The following is a 24,635-nucleotide window of genomic DNA, read 5'->3' on the forward strand; positions in this document are numbered from 1 at the left end:
AGCACATTCTATATATCAGAGTTCTTGTTACATAGATAGATATGTATCCTTATTTCAGGTGGCTGTAGGATATCTCCATGAAAATGGGCAAGAAATATACTCTGAACTCCAGCCTGGACAGAAGTATTACAATTTTGACTTTTATACCACCATATATAAATTCATGAAGTTTGGGTGAGTTTTCTCGGAGGAAACATAAGAAGGCAAACACATTTTAATTTAAGATACTAGTAGATGAAGAAAAATAAGTGCATAATATCGGCAAGAAAGGATGGAAAGTTGAATGGAAAACTACAGTGAAGGGATATTTTGGATTGAAAAATTTTGCATTCTATTATAATACATCTATCATTTATATTGCATCAATAAAGCAAGTCAAATAAGCACTGTCTATACTGGTCTTGTCAATTGTAAGGATAACTATATTAATTCTTTATGAAAAATAATGAGATTCAGGCAATGTAGATAAAATATGTGCAGCTGAAAAGGAAAAGATATTATGAATAGCTTCTATTTTCCAGATGTTTTTAATAGTGCAGAGGCAGTTTTAGTTATTGATGATTTTTTGTGGGTGGCTACATTTTTCAGTCTATGTCTACGTCCCAGTATAAAGCAGGATAGACAGGAATCTGTTCTGCAAACATTTCATTGGTCAAAGCAAATCAAATGGATAGGCCTGATGTCAGTGATTGGGGTGGCAAAAATCTCTGGATAAGGAAGAGACTTCTAGGTGGTAGGAATTAATATTTAAACAATAATAAAATCTGAAATTGGACCATTAAAACAAATATAACAGTATTAAAAGACATTATCATTAAAAATGTAATATTAATACCAGGCTTCTCTCAATATCATAGTATCTTGTAAAAGAATCAACAGATTAAAATGGAAGACTGAGGGTCTTGGGGGCCAGATTCAATTTCTGATCTCAGCTGAGTGATTTTAGACAAGTTGCATTGCTTCCTTTTCCTCTCACTCTAACTTCAAATGCAGAAGTTGCGTTAGGCAATTTCTTAGTTCCACCTCTATTTTCAGTACCTTACAAATAATCATAGATCTTATTTCTCTCTCTCTCTTTTTTTTTTAATTTACAAGCCCATAATCATTCACTTAATCTCACTTATTCATCAAAAGACCACGTAAATCATTTTTTATTATTTCATTATTAAAAGTGAAAATTCAGTAACTTACCCACAATCAAGCATTTAGAAAGATGTAGGTCTAGGACCGTATTCCCCCATCCTGCTAAGATTCCCGACATTGTGGTCAATATTTACAGAAAAACTAATAGAAATAAAAAATGATCTTAAATATATACTCCATTTTTGAATGCCTGATGAAAGTCTAATGGTTCAAAATATTATCATTTGCAGTACCCTTCAGGTACTTAAATGGAGTGTAAACATTTAATATCTGAGTCCATGACCAATATAGTGTTAGAAGATTTGACAAGGAGACTAGTATCAGTTATCCTTTCATAAGAATATTTTTGTTTGAAAATTTTCATTCATACATAGTTTTTGACTTCTACACATAAATGTTATAAAGGTGGTTTTACAATAAAAAAACTCTGCTGGATTTTGTAAAATAAGAGTTTTACTGTTGGAGTACATTTAGTTTACAGAGAGTTAAAGATACTTTTATCGTCTCACTCTTGTTGTTTTAGACTGTACTGTATCCTTTATGTTTACATAAGTCAATGCCTTGTGGGACTCACTAAGACATACTTACTAAGTATAAACACTATAGCTTCACAGATTACCTGGGAAAGTAAGAGGTGGTCTTTAAATAATCGCAGTTTGGTTTGTGTACAGTTTTTTAATAACTAAATATTGAATTCGTTCCACATGAAAGTCCACATTCTTCTTTCGTTCCACTGGAATTGCTGTTCAAATGACCCCCAGGCCTTTGTGAGTGGCTCGGTGGAAACAACACTCACACACGGTTTGCATGTAAGGGATCAAGTACAGGCTGACTAGGCCCTCGCCTTCATTAAATCTGCCTGGATTTTAAGCTTAAAATTTTTTCATGAACTATATTTTTGGCTTTTAAAATTAGTTATTTTTATTTTATCCTTAAATTTGTGGTTTTGCAAAACAAATTTACCCAGAGATATCTGACAAATATAAAATAACAGATCACTAACCTGAGTGGGAGAAAAGATGAGTATGTGAAAAGCACAGATCTAAACAACCTGAAATGTGAATTTAACTTCAGAAGCAACTATAGCAATGTGCTCATTTGCAATGACATTCCAAATATGAAATAAACAAAGAATGATCTTCCTGCCTCTCTAGACAGATACATGTATACATACATAGATGGAATCATCAAAAGTACGTTGTGTCTTCAGTTCTAGGACAAAAACATAAAAAAAGAAAAAAAAACTCTGAATGTTTTTATGTTATATAGTTATATACCCATGGGTTTGTTTTTATAAATTAATATAATAGAAATAGTAGACTATAATGCATATTATGTGCAAAATAAGTAAACTGAAAATCATACGCTAATGTGAGATGATACTCTTCTACTTTCAGCCACCTCTGCAGTACCAGTTCCAGAATTTCCTGCTACAACTTAGCCTTAGCAATATGATTCACCTCATTTGAAGCACTGCATGGCCTCTGACATTTAAGAAATCTTGGATACCCATGTTATCCTGGTACATATTATCGACAGCCATTCAGAGCTGGAGCTAATGACAGTACAAAGTCTCTGCAGCCCTCAAAGACACTAGTCAACTTGCCTAAATAACTGAGTCACTAATCCATCTGCCTGCTGGGCATGGGCATAGTCATAATAGTGTTCTGGAAATTCATGCTTGTTTAGCGCTTCTTATGTCTGGCAACAGTCACAGTTTTCCTAAAGCCTTCCCAAATCATATAAACATGAAGACATCAATTTGGCCTTTGAGTAGATATTCAAATAAGATATTTAACCTTATGCTGGATGTCTTTAGTTTATCAACATGGTTCCTGACTTTAGTGATAGTAGCCATGTTTAGACATATGTTAAATCATGAAAATGTAATGCTTGCTTAAAAACAGCCATTAGTTAGGCTGTTTTAGATACCTCATATAAGTGGAATTATTTTATTTGCCCTCCTGTGAATGGCTTATTTCACATAGCATAATGTTTCAAGATCCATCCAAATTCATAGAAGCGGAAAATACAATGGTGGTTGCCAAGGACTAGGGGAAGCGGAAAATGGGCAGTGGATAATTGCCTTTCAATGGATATACATTTTCAGTTATGCAACATGAATAAGTCCTGAAGATCTGTTAAGCAATACTGTGCTTAGTGGTAAGAATATTATACCATGCAGTATTGTATGTATGCTCAGTAGATACATTTTAAGACCCCTAGTGGATACCTGAAGGCTGGGATAGTAACAAACCCTATACAGACTATGTTTTTTTCCCTATACATCCATATCTATGGTAAAATTTAATTTATAAATTTGCCGCAGTGAGAGATTAACAACTTTTCTTTGGTGTATGTTTGGCTTCTCTTTGGCGTACCCAAATTGCCATCATCACCACTCTTGTATTTTGGGGTCATTATTAAGTAAAATAAATATTACTGACCACAAGAACTGCAATAACTCCACAGTTGATCTGATAACTGAAAGGGCTACTAGGTGACTAACAGGCAGGGGAGCATCTGCAGAGTGGATCCACTGGACAAAGGGATGATTCATGTCCTGACAGGGCAGAGTGGGAGGGCAAGATTTCATCATGCTGCTCAAGTACCATGCAATTTAAAAATGATGCATTGTTTATTTCTGGAATATTTCATTTAATATTTTTGGATCGTGGTTGGCTGCAGGTAACTAAAACTTTGGAAAGCAAAACCATGGATAAGGGAGGACTATTGTAGACTTAAAAAATTGTTAAGAGCATAGATCCTTTCTTATATGTTCTTACTGTAAAAAAAAAAAAAAAAGCAGCCATTTTTTAACAAAAGGAAATAACCTGAATAGGTCATTGGTTAAGTGTGTGGCCTTTGGAATTAGATTAATATGAAAATTCAAATCTAATCCACTACTTATTATTTGTGTGAACTTGGGCAAGTCATATAACCATTCTGGAAATCAATTTCATTATCTGTAAAATGGTGCTAAAAATATAACTATTTTAAAAGATATCATTCACTGAGAGGACTAAATGAGATAATATATATGAAGAGTTTAGAAATCACTGTGATCAATAAGTATTTTTATCTAGACAAAATTAGAAGATAAATATCTTCTAGTACTTAAAAGCACAAAGGGAAGGAGCAGGATGAGCTATTCCAGAAAGCAGAAATAAATGAAGGGATATTACCTAGAGCTAACAAGGACTTTTTAAAAATTTAATTCAATTTAATTTAATTTAATTATTAATTAGAGAAGTTTCAGCTGCCTTAGAAGAAAAGAATAAAATACAAGAGGCTGAACAACATAAAACTTTATTTTTTTCCCAGTAAGAGTCAACAACTAGTAGCCCCTGTTTGCTGTGGCCGTTCCATAGACACCAGGGATCCCATTCCTGACAGCTCTTTTACCAAGCCTGGCGTGCCACACTCATCATCTTCACCCAGCATTGCTGATGGAATTTCAACCAACATTTTCATGTTCTGTGCAGCAGACTGGAGGGAAGACTGAAGAATGTTGTTGGTACTCTTTGAAGGCTGTACTGGAGTTTGACAATACACTTCTGGGACACCTTACAGAGAACTTAGCCACGTGGCCACACAATATGTTCAAGGGGAGTTATGGAAAGTCTTCCTCTGAAAGAGAAGCAGTGTACCCAGCTAAAATTTAGGAGTTTCTTCTTAAAAGAAAAGAGAAAATGGATATTGCAGTAGACAATTAGAAATTTCTGACACATATAATTAATGAGCTCCCTTATGTATTTGTGTATTATTTTTTAAAAAAATAATCAACTTTCATTTAGTAGAGATTCACTCTACTGTCACTCTATGGATCAGTCTCCTTGTCATTGTGACTCTCAAGCTGAGTATTCCATGAAAAACTGAGTATAGAGAGAGCCTCATGAGGTAATGGACTCCGATGACCTAAACCAGTGCTCCTCAAAGTGTCATCTGCAAACCGGTAGCTGTATGCAGTGAAATATGCACAGGAATTGAGAGTATTTATAAATTTTTATAGTAGTTTGACATAGTAGTTTATGCCTGTTAAATATTACAAATTGCTAAGGTTTCTATATCATATGACTTTTAATTTTTACTTTTCTTATATTCAACAAAAGTATTAGTCTCATCTCAGATGGTTTGGAATCAAAACAAAACAAAAGTGATCTTTTATCACATATATTTGAAGATGCACTGATTCAGAACAAACAGAAAATACAGTGTTAAATCAGGATGCATTTGGCAGAAAGTACCATCTGGCCTTGAGGTTCATGTAGCATCACACTTTGAAGATACAGATAAGCTTCATTTGAGACTTGCCTTCCAGTTGGATAACACTCCAATACAGGAGCTCTGATAGTCCTTACTTCAAAAGGAGAAAAGTAGTTCTGTCCTTGTTCTGAGTAAATGACATTCTTCCCAACTAAACGCAGTTCCTCATGATTCAGCCACCTATACCTAAAAGATTAATTGTTCTACTTAGAAAATGTGTGTTAGGTGAGAACAATAAAAATATAATAAATCAAGTATAAATAATAACCATGTAATCAAAAATATTGCTATTTGGGAAATGAATGTCACAGTTGCATTGCTCAGATCATATCCTGCTTAACAGATATAGAAGGAATTTTTGCCTTCATAGTGGAGTGAGTTCTTTAGTCAATCATTCATATTGTCCCCACAGCTGTCTTCTGAGAGAACAACCTTATTTGCAGTCCTCCATGGATATATCTGAGAGAGGCACGTAGGCCAGAAGGTAAGTTAGGTAGGCAGACAACTTGGCTTGCGTGATAGAATATCAAATTCTTCAAAACTTTCATTTACTATTGGTTGAATCAAAGGGCCAACTGGCAACATTGGAGATCTCCATTCATACATGACCCTTGATAAGGCCGGGTGCCTTTGCAACACATACTATTTGACTACAGACTTTGTCACTCACCTGGTCCCAGGTCATCTGGTTCCATCTTGGCCTCTGCCTCTGAAATAGGGTCATGTCAAGGAGGCTGGATTAAACTAGCAGAAGTTGACCTTCTTTAATTTTTTTCAGTGCAATAATTTTAGCCTTTGTCAAGCCAGAAGTACTCAGAATAGTGGCGAGTTTAGACCTTCCTCATTTTTCTGTCTCCTACGCTGAAATCCTCTATCTCTTGCAAGTGTTGCCTCTATATCTTTGCTTTGGGCAGAACATTTAACATACTTTTCCAAAGCTTCAAGGCACATGGTTATGATTTTTAGACATATTGGTTGCTGACTACCAGCAGAAAGTAATTCTGGAAATCTAGAGTTGTTTTCTTACTTCTCTTTTTCCCGGTGGGCCAGCAGTTTGGGGAAGAGTTCATATTTTTTTATGGAATCTTACTGAAGGCTAGAAGCAGTAGCTGACACATTTCAAGGTTCTAAATTTCTCTGCTCAGTCCCCTACAGCTATAGTCATAAAAGCTTCATTATGTGCATCCTAATGAGATAGGGAACCAGCAGGCCCTGTTCAATAAAGAGTCATAAGACCCAAACCGATTCTCTGTTAAAACAGGGGGCAGTGGGAAAGCCAGCCAAAACCAGCTAGAAACAGGATGGCCATGAGAAAGGACCTCAGCTGACCCTCAATGCTCATTATTCCCTGCTTATTATGTATGAGCATACTAAAAGAAACTCCCACCAGTGCCATGACAATTTACAATTGCCACAGCACCTCCCATAAATTACCCTATATGGTTCGAAATGAAGAAGAACCCTCAGTTCCAGGAACTCCCCACCCCTTTCTCAGAAATTTTATGAATAATCCTCCCTCTGCTTAACAAAATTTGAATAAAATATATAAAATAATGCCCTGGAAACTCACAAGGTTCTACTCTCTGTTGCTTTCAGAGATAGCCCCTGCTCTGTCTATGGAGTCAGCCTCCTTCTCTTTCTTTGTCACTTCAATAAACTTGCTTTTGCTTTACTCCATTGGCTCACTCTTGAATTCTTTCCTGCGCGAAGCCAAGAACCCACTTGGCGCTAAGGTTGGACACCAGGTTTGGGCTCCACTTTCCTGTATTACTAAGATACAACAGGCATTATATTATCTATTTTTCATATGGTAGAACTATTTACCTTTCTTCTAAGTATTGCCAGTTATATTCTCTGGTAGCATCTTCCTCCTTATAGACAGCAGAACTGGGGAGAGCAGAGCTTTAAAAAACTCTTTCAGAAACACCAAAAGAACCCTGAATGGCTCAGCTTTAACCAATCCTGGACTAATTTAGCTACCCTGAGTCATAGAACCAGCCCCAAAGTGGGCAAAGTCTAGCTGACTGAAAGAATGTCCTCAGAATGAGGTCACTTGGGAAGGGTAAGTCTCCAAGAGAAAGAGAATAGACTGTAAAAATTATCAGATTTTTAAAACAAATGCTTAACTTCAACTTAAGAGATATTAATTAAACATTATACAACCAAGTTTGTATGCATATTAAATATTAAAATTACACAATTCAACAGTTATTTTTGTTTTAGTATATTTTTGACATATTTGTGATAATAATATTGATTAATGCATGGGAGAAATGCAAAGTTAACCTCAAAAAATTATTTTGAAGCTTTTGCATGAAAAACATGGCCAGAATACATCCCCAGAAAGAACAAAGAGCAACCCTTTGGTAAAAGGTCCTGTATCATTCCCCTTCCTGCCTATCACAAAAGTTGAAATGCCCATCATTAAAATTGCTAGTGTATACTAATTCAGCTCTCTCGCGGTAGAAAATCTCTGTATGAAAAATAATTATATTACCTGAAAATAAGAAGAGATACATTTTTCCACTTAATTAACATTCAATTGATCATATGTTATTAGCTTTTATGATAGGAACCCACACAAATTTAAAGAGGAAATCTGAATAGTAATAACATGTGTCAGGGACCTAGAAATTCAAGCATGGGATAAGGAATTAAAAAGTGAGCACTGTGGGCTGGGTGTTTGGTGTGAATAATGGGTTTACTAAAATGAAAATTCTTCTATTTTTCAATAGAGCTATGAGCTGGCTGTGGTAAGAGCTCTAGAGTGTCCCAGGGGCCTATTAACTGGAGAAGCTCAACAGGAACTTTGTAGCCTACACTCCCAGAATGCTTTAATGAACAGAGATGAGTGTGTCTGGCAAAAGTTTTTACTAGCAAACATCAATCATTTTTTAAATGTTTAGAAACAGCAAATCCTTGATTACCTATTGAGATTATTCACCCTCCTAATGTTTTAAACCCATACGTATTCTAATATAAGATTAATGCATTATTTTTCATTCATTTACTCTTATCACAGGGTTATAACAACAGGATTATTTTAAACCAAATTTCTGTTGAGCTTTTAAATTGGGCATTTAAAAATTCCAAAAATAATATTTTAACTAGGTATAAAAACAGCTTGAAACTTACATGATCTAAACTAGCTGAAAACATGAATTCCACGAAGACCACAATAGCTCCATACTACACATTCCTCTATAACTATAGGATATAATCTTGCCAAACCATATCAGGGATCTTTCTCAGTCTTACATTTACAATTTTTATAATGTCTATGTACACTATGATCTCATTATCATAAAATGTGACTGTCTTAAATTGGAAATATTTATCCAAATTTTCCCTATAGATAAATTACTGTCTGGGATGTTAGTCTCTTTGTGACATTGATAAAATATTTTAGTGATTTGTTATACACAAAGTTAAATAATTTACTTCAAGATACACAACCACTCTGGAAAATGACAAGCCTTAACTTTGTTATAGTCAGGTGGTATATTATATACACTAGCAGGCAGAGGAAGTTATTCTATTCATCAAAGAAGTTCTCAATTAAATGCCAAAAATCATTGATCCCTTCCCTATCCTCCTAATAGGAGGGAGGCAAGAGAAATAGAGCAGGTATGCATGTCATCAAAAAGTATATTAATATGAAACAAAAAATATGGTAAAAAGAATAACTTTGAGCTGATTCTATAATGTTGCTATCACTGTATATGGATTGAAAGGTCTCAGTAGGATTTACATAGATAAAAGAAAGGCCACTGCAAGTAGTGAGAACTGTTCCTAACGCATTCATTCATTCACTATCCATGCATTTATTCACCAACACTGGGTATCAACAAACATTACCAATTACCTAAAATGTGTTTGTCAGTGCACTTCACAGCAGAAATACCAACCACGTTCTAGTGAGACACACACATAACAAATGTTACGAACTATGATAGGATTTATGATAAATATATGAAGTTCTAAGGAAACAAATGGGACTTAATGGTTCAGGAAATTCTTTATTAAAAAGTGACACTTTTGCCAAAAGTTATGAAATTTATGCAAGTTATGAAAACAAGGTTGTGTGGGAAAGAGATTCCACAAAGGGATTAACACTTCTGAAGGTATTGAAGATGACAGATACAGGAAGAATACTCATGCAAATTTCTTGATGAATTTATCAATCTCTAATTCAATAAAATGAATTTCTCTAGCTCCATGTCCTGTGACTTTATTCAAGCTATTGAAGGAAGGAGAAAGTTCATTAATAAGGAGCTTCCAAAAAAGACAGAGAAAACTTGAGATTTTATAAAACTAAGGAGTCATTGAGGAAGGGTGGAGGTGAGTTTTATCTCATACAACGGCAGGATGATCCTGTGTTATTAACCTAAAAACACAAAAGAGTAGGAGAATTAACCTTTGCTGCTTTCTCAGAGTAATGGGTTTATATAAATTCAACATATTTCGTCAAAAAACTCTGGGAAATTGACTTAGTCAAATTCTAACAGATGCAGATATTTTTTGATATTACAGTTCAGGATAATGAATACAATTACTGAAAACAAACAGAACCAAAACAACTACAGAACTGAAGACATAAAATTCTATTTTATCACTTAACATCTTGATGTTTATATATATATGTAAATGTATAAACACCATTGCACAATAGTCTGAAAGCAAATAATATAAATTCTGTAAAATATTGTGCAGCTTATTTAATTTTACATTTATTAAATTATTTCAGAATTATATATAGACTTTTGTCATGAAAGCAATAAAATGAGGACATTTTAGTGTTTTGAATAATGCATGGATTCGGTAGTGAAATAGAATATATATAGTAGCAGAACAAATGCTAGTTTTTCTTTTATATTCTAATATTTAAAGGAAACCTCATACAATAAATATATTTTAATGAATGAATGAAGAAATTCTGAAATTAAAAAAAAAACCTTTGGGATACAAATGTTTATATACATATATAATAATATATATCTTTAAAGTATGATTAAAAGTAGAATGTTAAATAAGAATTTTACCATTTAACCATAATTTTTGTCTTCTATTCCACCCATCATAGAATTCTGGTGGCTTAATTTTAGAAGGGACATGTAGCTACATTATGTGTATGTATGTGCAAGGACGGATGGATGAATGTGATAGAGACCATGATAGATATGTGTGTCTCAGTGTGAGTGTGTGTATAAGTACATACTTACACATATGTGGTTTGTATAGTAGGTAATTTTGTTTGATAGATTCTCTGTATAATTATGTTCTTTTCTGATACTTTCAGAGCTCATCTACATCCCCTCCCCAATTCTAGGCCTACTCAGCTTCTCTCTCATAGTTTGTCTGATTCCCACATTCTTTCTTTAGGTATGTTAGTATATTTAATACTTTAGTTAAATGCTGCTGGCCCTGGAGGCCCCCAGTCTCTATACATTGAATTTTCTTCCATACATGTTGATTTTACAGTTTAATCTCCCAGGACAATTTTATTTCCCTCTTTTACTGGTGCTTGGGGGATTCCTCACATCTAACTCTTGTGCCCATTAGAGCATGGTGGCATAAAAAATGCATTGTGTGTCTGAGGAACGGTGAGTGGCCTCCTGGAATGCAAACAATGAGTACTGCAAGGACAAAAAGCTAGGACTGGAATGGTAAGTCAAGGACTTATCAACAGATTAGAATCATTTGTCATGAATATTTGTCACTAGTGGATATTGGACTTGGTCTTGGCTGGGTTCTGCTACAGTGAACAGCAGGCGGCGTCACGGGGGGCGCAGGCGGCGCGCAGGTGGCGTCACGGGGCGCGCAGGCGGCGTCAGGGGGCACGCAGGCGGTGTGAGGCGGGGCGCAGGCGGCGTCACGGGGGCGCAGGCGGCATCAGGCGGCGCGCAGGCGGCATCACTGGGGGCGCAGGCGGCGTCAGGGGGCACGCAGGCGGCGTGAGACGGGGCGCGCAGGCGGCGTCACAGGGGCGCAGGCTGCGTCAGGGGGCACGCAGGCGGCGTCACGGGGGCCGCAGGGGGCGTCACGGGCGCGCAGGCGGCGTCCCGGGGGCGCAGGCGGCGTCAGGGGGCGCGCAGGCGGTGTGAGGCGGGGCGCACAGGCGGCGTCAGGGGGGCGCAGGCGGCGCGCAGGCGGCGTCACGGGGGGCGCAGGCGGCGTGAGGCGGGGGTGCGCAGGCGGCGTCAGGGGGCGCGCAGGCGGCGTGAGGCGGGGTGCGCAGGCGGCGTCGGGGGCGCGCAGGCGGCGTGAGACGGGGCGCGCAGGAGGCGTCAGGGGGGCGCAGGCGGCGTCACGGGGGAGCAGGCGGCGTCAGGGGGCGCGCAGGCGGCGTCACGGGGGCGCAGGCGGCGTCAGGGGGCACGCAGGCGGCGTCAGGCGGGCGCAGGCGGCGTCACGGGGGAACAGGGGGCGTCAGGGGGCGCGCAGGCGGCGTCGCAGGGGGCGTCACGGGCGGGCAGGCGGTGTGAGGCGGGGCGCGCAGGAGGTGTCACGGGGGAGCAGGCAGCGTCAGGGGGCGCAGGGGGCGTCACGGGCGCGCAGACGGCGTCAGGGAGCGCGCAGGCGGTGTGAGGCGGGGCGCGCAGGCGGCGTCACGGGGCACGCAGGCGGCGTCACGGGGTCGCAGGCGGCGTCAGGGGGGCGCAGGCGGCTACACGGGGGAGCAGGCGGCGTCAGGGGGCGCAGGCGGCGTGAGGCGGGGCGCGCAGGCGGCGTGAGACGGGGCGCGCAGGCGGCGTCACGGGGGCGCAGGAGGCGTCAGGGGGCACCCAGGCGGCGTCAGGCGGGGCGCGCAGGCGGCGTCACGGGGGCCGCAGGCGGCGTCAGGGGGCGCGCAGGCGGCGTCAGGGGGCGCGCAGGCGGCGTGCAGGCGGTGTGAGGCGGGGCGCGCAGGCAGCGTCACGGGGGGCGCAGGCGGCGTCGCGGGGGAGCAGGCGGCGTCAGGGGGTGCGCAGGCGGCGTCACGGGGCGCGCAGGCGGCGTGAGGCGGGGCGCGCAGGCGGCCTCACGGGGGCGCAGGCGGCGCCAGGGGGCACTCAGGCGGTGTGAGGCGGGGCGCACAGGCGGCGTTACGGGGGGGGGGCGGGGGGGGGAGCAGGCGGCGTCACGGGGGCGCGCAGGCGACGTCAGGCGGCGCGCAGGCGGTATCACGGGGGCGCGCAGGCGGTGTCAGGCGGCGCGCAGGCGCACAAAGGAGGGCGCGGGGTTGGGGGCGTGGAGGCCGCTGGGTCAGGTGACTTAGGGGGCGGCTGAGGCGCTGCGGTGGCGGGCAGGACTAGCGTGGAGGCTCCACGGCGCGGACGCTGCTGCGCCGACAGGGAAGAGTAGGCGTCGGCGGCGGCCGTGGCGGCCTTGGCGGGCTGCAGAGATGAAGACGTGGCGGCCCCTCGGGCGGCTGGAGCGGCAGCACTCGGAGGGGAGCACAGGGCGGCGGCGCTGCGGCAGCGGGCAGGACCGCCCTGGACGCTCCCCGGCGCGCACCGGCAGGAGGCGGCGCACCGTGAGGTGAGCGAGAGGGCCCGGAGCCCGGCCTGGCGCTGCTGCTGCTGCGCACGGACCTCCGGTCGGTCGTGCCCGCGGGGCTGGCGGCGCGCCGGGCTCGGTCACAGGCAGCCTTGGCCTCGCGGGTGGCGGTCGCTGTGCGACGGCGCTGGCGACTGTGGGGCCCGGGACGCGGGAGGGTCGCGACCCCGCCCCTCCCCCGGCCGTCCCGCCCCGAGTCCCAGACGCTGATTGAAGGCGGCGGCGGCGCTCAGAGCGGGCGGCCTCGCGCCTGGGCTAGTGGACCTGCCCTGCTCACGTGGAGGGGACGTGTCCCTGTCCGGGACGGGGGGCCGCCGTGGGTGGCACCTGCCCAGGAGCGCCTCTGTGGGCTGGCGCGCTGTGGCCGGCGGAGTTTCGCACGCCGCGGTTGCAGTTACCGCCAAGCGGGAAACTGTCCACTCGGCCCCCGGACTCACCTGAAATTCATTTTGACGCCGAACTTGGGCGGGAGTGCGGGAGGGGATCGCATGGTTAATGCAGCACTCGGCACCAGACAGAGAGATTTAATGACAGTTTTGCTGAGGGCTCAGGGGTAGTACTAATTTCTTGAAGCAATTTTCTCCGGTAACCCGAATCTTCTCTCTCCTTTTTATTTTTCAACACCAACTTTATTTTCTTGGGAAACTTATTTTTCTCTTAACTCTTTTCCTCCTTCACTTTCCGCAAAGAGTCTGCTAACCAACACCTGTGACTTTATTTTCTTTAATTGTTACTGCACATGACAACATTGTGAATGGTGGCCTTCCTTGACCTTTTTGGATTTGTGGTGGTGTGTTAAATTGACCTTGTTTAAATGATCTGCTTGAATTAGAGTCCCCGTTTTCCAGGTGGCTGTGCCCTTACTGCTAGTCCTGGAATCTTCTTGCCTACTTGAGTCTGGGAATTTAACTTTGAGAGGAAGAGAGTGAATTGAATACGTGAAAAATAAGGTGATGTGTAATGATGGCACTTTGTATTTTTCACAGTACACTATAATTTACCACTGCAAAGCAGTTTTATAGGCTGTGCGAACTCACTTGGCCATTGACCAAAAGGTTTTGAAGGTGGTGATGGTGTTTTTTGTTTTTTTTTTTGTAGTTGCTGTCAAGACAGTCATTTAAGAAGGCTGAAGAAAAATTGGAAAAGTTTGAACTAGAAGAGAAGGAAAGAGGGTATAGTTTGAAGTGGAGACAAGGTCGACAGAAGGTAGTCATCTGTGTTAGTCACCAGCTTTGTGATTCCTTAAGTCCAAAACTTAGGAAAGCAATTTCTGATGTATATTACATGTGCATGTTTTAAACTTTTTTGTATTGGCCGAAACGATTGAGTTTTTATTTGATCCCATAAAATTTTTTTGTTTGAAATTTTATGTGTTTCAAAAACAGTAAAGAAAATTCTTTCTCATTAAAGGTGCAGATTACCTGATGTGAAATCATATTACAACTTTTAGCCTTCAGTTACTAGAAGGATAAGGTTTTCTTTCATACTCTGTATGCTAGGTTTGTATTGTATGATGCTGTTCTCCATAACCCAAAGTTCAGTTAAATAGCTGATGCAGTTTTAAATGTAAAATAGTAACAGGGGAGGAATCATTAGACATAGTCATTTTCTTTCACAATTATTTGCTACAAACATGTGGCGATGTAACAAAACAGAAATTAGTGTCTCCTTATATCCAAAAAGGGTTTTACTGGTGATTCTCTGGTGGTGGTATATAGTTTTATGAGGCAAATTTTGATTATGAGGAGACAGATGTATTAGGACCAAACAAATGAAGAAATGACTTGCTAAAATGAAATAAAATATTTTATTTGCACTCAGCTTTTTGGAGACAAAAATTTTTCTTTTGTAGGATTGTGTATAGTAAGTAAACATCACAGCATCCTAAAGCAGTGGCTGATGAAGCTAACTGCCATGTTTTAGACCAGTAGTTCCCCTCATTTACTTTAATGTAAAATTACTGAAAATGAAAACTAATATTTGTTTGGGACTAAAGAATTGTGTTTTGGTTTCTAGTTTTATGGAAACTACAGAAACTGAAAGATTTAGAGATTTGAAGCTGCAGAAAAAAAATAGTGTTGAATGCTAATAATGTTATGGGCACTGTGCTTTGTATGTGTTGTCTCATTTAATCCTCACACCACACTTGTCAGGTAGATATCAGCATTTTATAAATGAGGAAACTTAAGCCTTAAAGATGAATGTAAACCCATTGTGAGTCAGGACTTGACATAGGTCTGTCTGACTCTGCTTTGTATTCTTACTGACACTGCTCTACTTCTGCCTCTTTCCTCTTAACACTCTTTCATGGTATTGTGACATGGAATGGGCCTTTGATGTTGATTTAGTAATATAGGGAGACCCAATTGCTGCCCCAAATTTATAAGTGGCTGATCATGTTGACATAGTAGAGCTAATTGGCAGAATCTTTCTTAGTATTTGTGATTCTCTTTTGGTTACGGGTCAAAAACTTCCTTAGAGTCTACATAAGAATACCCTTCTTGTTGGTGAACAATCCAGTTTTAAAGCATTTCACTAATTTGAAAAAGACAATCACTTATACATCTGTAGCCAAAAAGCAGTGTGTAAGTGAAGTCAGTGGCAGGTGCCTGTAGTCCTAGCTACTGTAGAGGCTGAGGTGGGGGGATCGAATCCAGCCAGGGCAACATGCTGAAACCCGTCTCAATCAATCAATCAATGGCAGTGTGTAGCAGAACTGCAGTATATACACACAGGTGCTTTAGATTTTTTTTTTTTATCAGATTTTATCTTTTCAGATTATCGGTGGCTTTAATGTAAGATCCTGGTATCGTTCAAGGCTTCTTTTTTATTTTTTTTAAATTTATTATTTATTTTTTTTCCAGCTTATTATGAGGGTACAAAAGTTCAGGTTAACATATATTGCCCATGCCCCCCCATTCCCCAGAGTCTGAGCTTCAAGCGTGTCCATTCCCCAGACAGTGCACATCACACTCATCATGTAGGTATACACCCATCCCCTCCCCCCACCCCCCACCTCTGTCGGATACCCAATTGGTGTTATTCCCAAATGTGCACTTAGGTGATGATCAGGGAAACCGATTTGCTGGTGAGTACATGTGGTGCTTATTTTTCCATTCTTGGGATACTTCACTTAATAGAATGGGTTCCAACTCTCTCCAGGAGAACAAAAGAGATTCTGTATCACCATTATTTCTGATAGCTGAGTAATACTCCATGGTGTACGTATACCACATTTTACTAATCCATTCATGAATTGATGGGCATTTGGGTTCTTTCCACATCTTGGCAGTTGTGAATTGTGCTGCTATAAACATTCGGGTGCAGGTGTCTTTTCTATAGAATGACTTTTGTTCTTTTGGGTAGATGCCCAATAATGGGATTGCTGGATCGAATGGTAGGTCTACTTGAATCTGTTTAAGGTATCTCCATATTGCTTTCCACTAGGGTTGCACTAGTTTGCAGTCCCACCGGCAGTGTATGAGCTGTGTCTCTGCATCCACATTCACGCCAACATGTGTTGTTTTGGGACTTTTTGATAAAGGCCATTCTCACTGGAATTAAGTGATATCTCATTGTGGTTTTGATTTGCATTTCCCTGATGATTAGAGATGTTGAGCATTTTTTCATATGTTTGTTAGCCATTCTCATATCTTCTTTTGAAAAATTTCTATTCATGTCGTTTGCCCAGTTTTTGATAGGGTTGTTTGATTTTTTCTTACTGATTTTCCTGAGTTCTAAATAGATTCTTGTTATCAGTCCTTTATCTGATGTGTAGTATGTGAAAATTTTTTCCCTTTCTGTAGATTGTTTATTCTTGTGACTGTTTCTTTGGCTGTGCAGAAGCTTTTTAATTTGATCAGGTCCCATTTATTTTTGTTGCTGTGATTGCCTTAGGGGGTCTTCCTCATAAATTCTTTGCCTAGGCCAATGTCTGTAAGAGTCTTTCCTACATTCTCTTCTAAAATTCTAATCGTTTCACACCTAAGAGTTAAGTCTGTTATTATGCTCCGTGATTTGATTTTTGTGAGAGGTGAAAGCTGTGGGTCCGGTTTCAGTCTTCTACATGTGGCTGTCCAATTTTCCCAGCAGCATTTATTGAATAAGGATTCTTGTCCCCAGAGTATGTGTTTGTCTTCTTTGTCAAAGATTAGATGGCTGTATGAGGATGGTTTTATATTTGGATTTTCTGTTCTGTTCCACTGGTCTGTGTCCCTACACTTGTGCCAATACCAAGCAGTTTTAAGAACCACAGCCTTGTAGTATAGTTTGAAGTCTGGCAAATTAATACCTCCCATATTGTTTTTATTGCTTAAAATTGCTTTTGCTAAACGGGGTCTTCTCTGGTTCCATACAAAGCATAAAATTATTTTTTCTGTATCTGTGAAAAATGATGTTGGTAATTTAATAGGGATTGCATTGAATCTGTAGATCACTTTGGGTAGTATAGACATTTTAACAATGTTGATTCTTCCGATCCACGAGCATGGTATGGTTTTCCACCTATTTACATGCTCTGCAGTTTCCTTCCTCAGTGTTTCATAGTTCTCCCTGTAGAGGTCCTTTACCTCTTTAGTTAAATATATTCCTAGGTATTTTGTTTTCTTTGTTGTTATTTTGAAGGGTATTGAGTCCTTAATTTGGTTCTCTGATTAACTGTTATTGGCATATGTGAATGCCTCTGATTTGTGTGTATTGATTTTGTAACGTGAGACTTTACTGAATTCGTTGATCAATTCCAGGAGTCTGTTGGTTGAATCCTTGGGGTTTTCCAGATATAACATCGTATCATCAGCAAAGAGTGAGAGTTTGAGCTCTTCTTTCCCTATTTGGACTTCCTTGATTCTGCTCTCTTGCCTGATAGCTCTCGCAAGGACTTCCAATACTATGTTGAAAAATAATGGGGATAGTGGGCAGCCTGGTCTCGTTCCAGTTCTGAGTGGGAATGCTTTCAGTTTTTCCCCATTCAGTATGATGTTGGCTGTGGGTTTGTCATATATGGCTTGTATCATTTTTAGGTAGGTCCCATCTATGCCTATTTTGTTAAGCATTCTTATCATAAAAGGGTGTTGAATTTTGTCAAATGCTTTTTCTGCATCTATTGAGAGGATCATATGGTCTTTATTTTTGCTTCCATTTATGTGGTGGATTACATTTATAGATATGCATATGTTAAACCATCCCTGCATCTCTGGGATAAAGCCCACTTGGTCGTGATGGATTATTTTTTTGATAAGCACTTGGATTTGATTTGGTAGGATTTTATTGAGAATTTTTGCATCTATATTCATAAAAGATATTGGTCTGTAGTTTTTTTTTTTTTTTGCATCGTTTCCTGGTTTTGGTGTCAATGTTATGTTGGCTTGGTAAAATGTGTTGGGGAGAATTCCATCGTTCTCGATATTGGAGAATAGTTTATGTGGGATGGGCACCAGTTCTTTATAGGTGTGGTAAAATTCGGGTGTGAACCCATCTGGACCAGGGCTTTTCTTTTTGGGAAGGTTTTTTATTGCTGTTTCAATTTTTTTTTTCTTTTTTTTTTTTTATTTCAGCTCTTCATGGGGCTACAAAAGCTCAGGTTATATACATTGTCCATGTCCTGCCCATCCCCCTGAGTCAGAGCCTCAGGCGTGTCCATTCTCCAGACAGTGCTCCTGGCATTCACCATGTAGTCATACCTCTATCCCCTCCCCCCCCACCTCCCCGAGTCAGCACCTTCAAGCATGACCATTCCCCATTCCCCAGACGGTGCGCAACGCACTCATCATGTAGGCATACATCTCCGCCCCCCACTCCCGGTCTCAGTCTGATATCCAATTGGTATCCTTCCCCAATGTGCATTTAGGTGATGATCAGGGAAACCAGTTTTCTGGTGAGTACATGTGATGCTTGTTTTTCCATTCTTTGGATACTTCACTTAATACAATGGGTTCCAACTCTCTCCAGGAGAACCAAAGAGATATTGTATCACCGTTATTCCTTATAGCTGAGTAGTACTCCATGGTATACATATACCACAGTTTACTAATCCATTTGTGGATTGATGGGCACTTGGGTTGTTTCCACATCTTTGCGATTGTGAATTGTGCTGCTATAAACATTTGGGTTCTTTGTTATAGAATGACTTTTGTTCTTCTGGGTATGTGCCCAATAATGGGATTGCTGGATCGAATGGTAGGTCTGCTTGAATCTGTTTAAGGTATCTCCATAATGCTTTCCACAGGGGTTGCACTAGTTTGCATTCCCACCAGCAGTGTATGAGTGTTCCTGTCTGTCCGCATCCACGCCAACATGTGTTGTTTTGAGATTTTTTGATAAAGGCCATTCTCACCGGAGTTAAGTGGTATCTCATTGTGGTTTTGATTTGCATTTCCCTGATGATTAGGGATGTTGAGCATTTTTCATACGTTTTTTAGCCATTCTTATATCTTCTTTTGAAAAATTTCTATTCATGTCATTTGCCCAGTTGTTGATAGGATTGTTTGATTTTTTTCTTGCTGATTTTCCTGAGTTCTAAATAGATTCTTGTTATCAGTCTTTTATCTGATGTGTAGTATGTGAAAATTTTTTCCCATTCTGTAGGCTGTCTGTTTATTTTCGTGACTGTTTCTTTGGCTGTGCAGAAGCTTTTTAATTTAATCAGGTCCCATTCATTTATTTTTGTTGTTGCTGTGATTGCCTTAGGGGTTTTCTTCATAAATTCTTTGCCTAGACCAATGTCTGTGAGAGTCTTTCCTACATTTTCTTCTAGAATTCTAATCATTTCCCATTTAAGGTTTAAATCTGTTATCCACCGTGAGTTGATTTTTGTGAGAGGTGAAATCTGTGGGTCCTGTTTCAGTCTTCTACATGTGGCTATCCAGTTTTCCCAGCACCATTTATTGAATAGGGATTCTTGTCCCCAGAGTATGTTTTTGTCTATTTTGTCAAAGATTAGATGGCGATATGAGGATGGTTTTATATTTGGGTTTTCTGTTCTGTTCCACTGGTCTGTGTCCCTGCCCTTGTGCCAATACCAGGCAGTTTTAAGAACCACAGCTTTGTAGTATAGTTTGAAGTCTGGCAAACCAATACCTCCCATTTTGTTTTTATTGCTTAAAATTGGTTTTGCTATACGGGGTCTTCTCTGATTCCATACAAAGTGTATAATTATTTTTTCTAAATCTGTGAAAAGTGATGTTGGTAATTTGATAGGAATTTCATTGAATCTATAGATCACTTTGGGTAGTATAGACATTTCAACAATGTTGATTTTTCCAATCCACGAGCATGGTATGGATTTCCCGATTTCAGTGCTTGCTATTGGTCTATTCAGGAATTCTATTTCTTCCTGGTTGAGCCTGGGAAGGCTATGTGTTTCTAAAAACTTGCCCATTTCCTCCACATTTTCCAGTTTGCGTTCATAAAGATTTTTGTAGAATTCATAGATGATATCATGTATCTCTGTGGCATCAGTTGTGATTTCTCCTTTCATATTCCTGATGGAGGTTATTAGAGATTTTTCTTTTCTGCTCTTGGTCAGTCTAGCCAGAGGTGTGTCTATTTTGTTTATCTTTTCAAAGAACCAACTTTTTGTTTTATTAATTTCCCTTATGGTTTTTTTGTTGGCCTTTTCGTTTAGTTCTTATTTGATCTTCATAATTTCTCGCCTTCTGCTGGTTTTGAGATCAGTCTGTTCTTTCTCCAGCTCTTTGAGTCTATTCATTAGGTTGTCTATTTGTAAGTTTTATGTCTTTTTGATATAAGCATTTATGGAAATGAATTTTCCTCTCAGAACTGCTTTAGCTGTGTGTCCCACAGATTTTGATAAGTTGTGTCTCCTTTTTCATTTAATTCAAAGAATCTTTTGATTTCTGTCTTGATTTCTTCATTTATAAAATAATCGTTCAGGAGAAGGTTGTTTAACTTGCATGACTTTGGGTAGGAATGAGAATTTCTGTAAGGGTTAATTTCTATCTTTATTGTGCTGTGATCTGAGAAGATGCATGCTATAATTTCTATTTTTTTAAATTTTTTAAGACATGCTTTATGTCCTAGGATATGGTCAATCTTAGAGAATGTCCCATGAGCTGATGAGAAGAATATATATTCAGTGGATTTTGGGTAGAATGTCCTGTAGATGTCAGTCAGGCCCATTTGTTCTAGCATTCTATTTAAGTCCATTATTTCTTTGTTTATTTTCTGTTTGGAGGATCTGTCCTGTACTGTCAGTGGGATGTTAAAGTCTCCAGCTATTACAGTATCGTTATCTATCATTTGGTTCAGATCAAGTAGGGTTTGCTTTATGACCTTTATAGTTTCTTAATATATGTAGTCATTATTTGTTACTATTATGTAATTCAGGATATATAAAATGTCTATGGTAGTTATTTAGAGTAAATATAAATATTTTATAAGTACTTGCATGAGTTTTCTGACTAGGGTACTTCTAACTATTACTCTTCCTATTTTAAGTCTCTTAACTGTAAACTTTGCTACTATGGTGGTTTTCAGAAACCAACTTGCTAAAGTTCATATTCTATATTTCATTAATACATCACACTTCTGGGAGACCTTATAATTGAAAAAATGTCTCGCAGTAGCTGGAGGAAGTAAGTGGTACGGCTTCTATGTCTAGTAAATTCTACAAACAAGACTTTTGCATCGTAGCCCTCGCGGCTTTAGAGTTGGCAATGTAGTATGCGGGAAGTTTGCTGTAGCCCTCAAGGTGTTTCTTCTGACCCTTACAAGTTTGCACTGATCCTTACAGCCCAACTAGCTAGTTACTTTTTCAGGTATTTTTATTAACAAAATTACTTTTGTTGCAAGGTTTGATAGACTTGGCCCCCTCCCTGCAGTGATGAGTAAATATTGAGTAAAGTCAGCATTTTGGGGAGATCGCTGAGCTTTACTCTAGACTCATGCTGTCCTATAGAAATAAAATATGAGCCACCAACTTAATTTAAAATTTTCCAGTAATCATATTAAATAAAAAATAATTTTAATAACATTTTATTTAACCCAGTAGATCAAAAGTATTATTTTAACATGTGGCCAATATAAAAATTTTTAATGAGGTATTTTACATTTTTGTTTTTGTACTGAGTCTTCGCAATCTGACGACATGAAACCTGTGTTATGCTCACAGGGCATCCCAATTGGTACTAGCCATGTTCAAGTTCTCTGCTGTACTAGACGGCATGGATCGCACCTGTGTATGCTTCGCTCTTTTTTTTCCTCTTTCTGTTCTATCAATTTGTGGCCATTAGCTTTGCCTGTCGTTTCATGGACTTTATTGCCTTTGCTCTTCTGCTGCTTCCAGTTTACCTTGTACTTGACTGTAGCTGATTCTTTATTGCTCTTTATTAATTTGGTTTAAGCTATTTCCTCTTCTAAACCTAATTACTATTTGTCAGGAAAGGGCTGGTGACCTGGCAGGAGCACTCAAGGAGGCTGTTGTCTGAGACACGGCCTTCTGTAAGGTGCTTCCATTTCTTCTCTTCAAGCAGAGATTATTGAAATGGCAATGGATTACTCCATTTTGCATATTGGGAACAGTGAATTTATTTTGAATTTTAGAAATAAGGATTTGAGAGAGAGAAAAAGAATGACTATTGTGCTTAGTATGTTTGGAAATAAAATACCTGTTGCAGTTGATAGCTTTTTGTAAACAAAGTGTTCTTAGAAAAGCCAACTGAATTGCAGAAGACAAAGTTATCTCCATTTCTTTGCTAAGGTAAGGTACTTCCTATTTTTTGCAAGGTCAAATATTTAATCATATCTTGTTAGTATGTATAAACACACGTGCATTTAATAAATAGAATTTCAAAGTAATTTCACTTAATATGATTTCAACTTATCACAGAAAAATCTGGACAGTTGACAAATATCTCAGTTCAGTTACTTAAAGTTATAAAACTTTAAAATAGAACTTTTCAGTATGTTGATGTGCATTGATATATTTCATTAGAAACTGAGAAGATGAAGATTTTTATCATTTACCTGAAGAAGCCTGTTATTATTAGCAAAAAAGCAGCGATGAAAAGAGAAATCCATTTTGATTTGCAATTCAACATATCACAACCTTCCACGCAAGCTTTAGGAGAAGACAAACAGATGGCAGGTTTTATTCTTTTTGATTACCTGAAAATGTTTTAATATGTTTCACATCTCTTCAATTTCCTTGTTGGGTTTAAATGGGAATATTTGATCAAGCAGAAGACCTAGTCTTTTGAGTGGCATGTAAAAAGAGTGGAGGGTTCTGGATTCCAGTCCCAGTTCTTCCCTTTCATGTGTTATTGCCTTAACAATGTAGGGCACAAAGCCTCTTTGTGCCTTGTCACGCTTTATTTCATTTATTGTGAACAGCTGAAAGGTTTTCTGGGATAACATCACCTTCTCACCCTATTCTTCCTGGTGTTCTGAGGGTACTTACTGTGGGCCTGTTGGAGCTACCTTCTCTCTCAGCTCCTCCGGAACCTAGAGGAAGCCATTGAGAACAGGGTTTCTTGGGGAGTTTTGCCAACATTCTACCTACGGGTCTTACCTTGTAGAAATGGCCTGCCCATCTCTAGATTGCTGCAGTTGCCCACTCTCTGACTATAATATTTCTTATTTATTCATAAGAATAAGAAACCTTTCTGTATCACAGCTGGCAGGCAGGGCAATGAAATTTGTGACAAGAAGACAAAAAATACTATGGTAATGGCCACTAGGGAGTTAAGACTTCAGAGGACCTCTTCTTCCTGAGGGAGGAAGTCTTGGGCCAGCTTTCTTTTGGTCTGTGTTTTATATGAAGGTGTTTAAGTGTCATAAAGTGCTCTGCAAATATAGTTTCCCAAAACTCACCTTATTTTAATGAAATATCTTTTAAGGAAAAGACCATTTCATGGGTGAGGATGAGAACTAAAGGAGAATCAATCACTTAAAAACCTCCTCCACCACTTTACATATGAATTTCCCTGACATGATAGGTTTGCCTTCAGAAAACATCAAAATCTTATGTCTTTCCATGTTTCACAAAATGAATAAAATGTTTTTGCGGGAGGAGACTTGAGGTTTGCATGTGGTGAAGCTGCAGTTCCTGGAATGTGAGGCCCCTGTTAGGCAGAGGTTGGGCAGTGGTTGGCCAGAGCTGGTCCTGGAGGAAGGCGGTGTGGAGAGAAGCCAAAAACAGTAAAATGATCCTTCAAGAGAAGACAAACTGAAGACTAACTTCTGATTTATCAATGTGCTATGTTCTAAGCTTTACGTTTTCGTTAAAAAAATGTTTCTTTTTAAAGATTACTGCTTTTAAAAGTCATGTGACTTTTGGCTTTCATTTCAGATGGTCCCTGGCCAGGTGAAAACCTCCTCAGAACTTTTTAGTAAGTCTGAGAAAGAAGACACTGAGATTCCTAATAGCCATGGAAGAGAGACAGGTACATTGGGAAATAACAAAATTCTGACTGTGAATTCCCTTCCTAAGCAGTGCTGAAACCTCACTTGGAACAGGGCACTGGAAACGTGTGTTCATCTAAGTGTTCATGTAAGAGGAATAAGTGTCTGATTGTGCCTCTGGAGAAGGAAGAGCGTCTGGTAGCCTTGAATCAGTTTCCATGCTTGATAAAGTCTCTCTTGTGGGTCAGCTGGAAGGGACAAAGGGAAACCTGGATGGGGAGGCAGGAGATGGGGAAAGGGAGGGTCTTGCTGGCCCACAAAGTGGCTCT

At 40.0% G+C, this 24,635-nt stretch overlaps 1 long non-coding RNA gene across 1 annotated transcript; it reads left to right on the forward strand.

The window, feature by feature from the left end:
• The first annotated feature begins 12,606 nt into the window (after positions 1 to 12,606).
• Positions 12,607 to 24,341, forward strand: LOC123638217. Its single transcript, XR_006735244.1, has 3 exons — positions 12,607 to 12,930; positions 14,047 to 14,154; positions 24,254 to 24,341. It is a non-coding gene; the product is annotated as an uncharacterized LOC123638217 (long non-coding RNA).
• Positions 24,342 to 24,635: the final 294 nt, after the last annotated feature.

This window comes from Lemur catta, chromosome 5, assembly GCF_020740605.2.
Source record: "Lemur catta isolate mLemCat1 chromosome 5, mLemCat1.pri, whole genome shotgun sequence".
NCBI lineage: Eukaryota > Metazoa > Chordata > Mammalia > Primates > Lemuridae > Lemur > Lemur catta.